We start from the raw sequence: 2,500 nt of genomic DNA, 5'->3' as shown, positions 1-2,500 counted from the left end.
GGCCATGGTGCTAGACCACTGGACCACCCCAGGCCATGGTGCCAGACCACTGGACCACCCCAGGGCATGGTACCAGACCACTGAATGAATATCTGATATAGACAGACCATAGGCCACCAGTTACAGCCTCACTGACTCTGGAAACACAACATCATTATGTTGCTATGAAGCACAAAAGTGCAACAGAGTTGGTTCTCATTGGACATCAACAGAGTTGGTTCTCATAAAACATCAACAGAGTTGGTTCTCATAAGACATGAACAGAGTTGGTTCTCATTGGACATGAACAGAGTTGGTTCTCATTGGACATGAACAGAGTTGGTTCTCATTGGACGGCTCAGTATGCTGTCATGTACCTACATCATAGAACATCAGGGAGGCTGGTGGAGGTAGAAATTACACGTGTTTGATTCCATTCCTCAATCCACTCCATGCATTACAATGAGCCCGTCCTCCGATTTCTACCTCCAGCAGCCTCCCCTAATAGAATATCAGAATCTCATTTCAGCAAGTTAAGATTGCATTACAAATGTTCAAAGACAAAGACATATAAATGGCAAGAATTTGCATATTATACAGATTTTATGACAGCAAACGCAGGTAAAGGTTTAATATTAATATCTCCTGGCCATTTGGACAGTTAAGGGTGATGGGTAAAGGTCTGGTGTGTGGTTTTGCGCGTTGCTGCCCCCTGTGGCCGGAATGGAAATTGAGAAACTGAAATATGCAACAAAGACATGGCGCTGCAGGTGACAGAACCAGAACACACCGTCAGGTCTTTTAAGGCCGTTTTTCGGAACCAAAATAGCGTTTTTTGACTGAACTTCATTTATCTTCATTCGATCTCGTTCAGGAAAGCTAATGAGTTATCCTGGCCCTTTAGCACAGTTTCAAAGCTCAGATCCGACGCATTGGACCTTTACCATCCGATTGAACAGGCGCCAAAGTTTCCTTCATACATTGAAAGTTCACAATCATGACGTTATCATTTAATACCACCGGTTTAATGCTGCAAATTAGAAGCAACAACGTTTGTATTTCGTGTAAAGAAGCTTCACTAAGTTTTTGAATTTGTCGATATTTATTTTTAGCCAGTGCAGCAAAATATGTTTGGTTGCTAATGGCAACAACAAAAACAACTAACTAGCAGTTGGAATGAACAGTTTAAAGGAGCACTAATGAAACAGCTGTGTTTGGTGTGACCTTACAGAGAAACAGTATAATCACCATACAAGATATCATATCCAGCCTTTCATAACACACTGTACTGTCCTCCCACTGCCTTCCAGTACCATGTCTGTACAGATGGATCCCTCCCTCCCTCCCTCCCTCCCTCCCTCCCTGTTGCACTTTAATGAACAACTGTGTATCATGAAAGCATGTATTGACAATGTCATTTTCTATAACAGTTTCTCAAGGTGTCTGAATATCCGCAGATGGCTGCCACACAGCCTGTACACACACACTCCAACCAGCCTCCTATTCAACCCAAGCAGACGCCTGCTCTCTCTAACCCTAACCCTAACCCTCGTTAACCCCACTATGACCTCTCTAACCCTAACCCTCGTTAACCCCACTATGACCTCTCTCCCTAACCCTCGTTAACCCCACTATGACCTCTCTCCCTAACCCTCGTTAACCCCACTATGACCTCTCTCCCTAACCCTCGTTAACCCCACTATGACCTCTCTAACCCTAACCCTCGTTAACCCCACTATGACCTCTCTCCCTAACCCTCGTTAACCCCACTATGACCTCTCTAACCCTAACCCTCGTTAACCCCACTATGACCTCTCTCCCTAACCCTCGTTAACCCCACTATGACCTCTCTAACCCTAACCCTCGTTAACCCCACTATGACCTCTCTAACCCTAACCCTCGTTAACCCCACTATGAACTCTCTAACCCTAACCCTCGTTAACCCCACTATGACCTCTCTCCCTAACCCTCGTTAACCCCACTATGACCTCTCTCCCTAACCCTCGTTAACCCCACTATGACCTCAGTGTGAAGTGCTTTGAGACCTGGCCTAACATTCTTATTGCTGACTTCCATTCACAGACTGTAACCTTCCTCCGTAGGGAGTTAAAACCATTGGAGATGTTTATGACCAACAATTCTTAAAACTAAAAGAGACGGACTAAACAGAAGTTTTCAAGAAAGAAAGCAAGACAACAAATGTGTGTCATAATAAAAAAAACTAAAAAAAACACTTGGTTTAGAATTTCTTTTTTCTGTTTTCAGAGTTTTCTGTGGTTTTCTGTAGTTTTTTTGTAGTTTTCTATGTTTTTCTGTAGTTTTCTGTGGTTTTCTGTAGTTTTTTGTAGTTTTCTGTGTTTTTCTGTGTTTTTCTGTAGTTTTTTGTAGTTTTCTGTAGTTTTCTGTAGTTTTCTGTAGTTTTCTGTGGTTTTCTGTGTTTTTCTGTAGTTTTTTGTAGTTTTTTGTAGTTTTCTGTGGTCTGACAGGTCTCCAGGAAACATCCTCCAGTAGCTGAAGGTGC

The sequence above is a fragment of the Argentina silus genome (genome assembly GCF_951799395.1).
Source record: "Argentina silus genome assembly, contig: scaffold_105, whole genome shotgun sequence".
Classification (NCBI taxonomy): Eukaryota; Metazoa; Chordata; class Actinopteri; order Argentiniformes; family Argentinidae; genus Argentina; species Argentina silus.
This window is presented reverse-complemented; position numbering follows the sequence as displayed.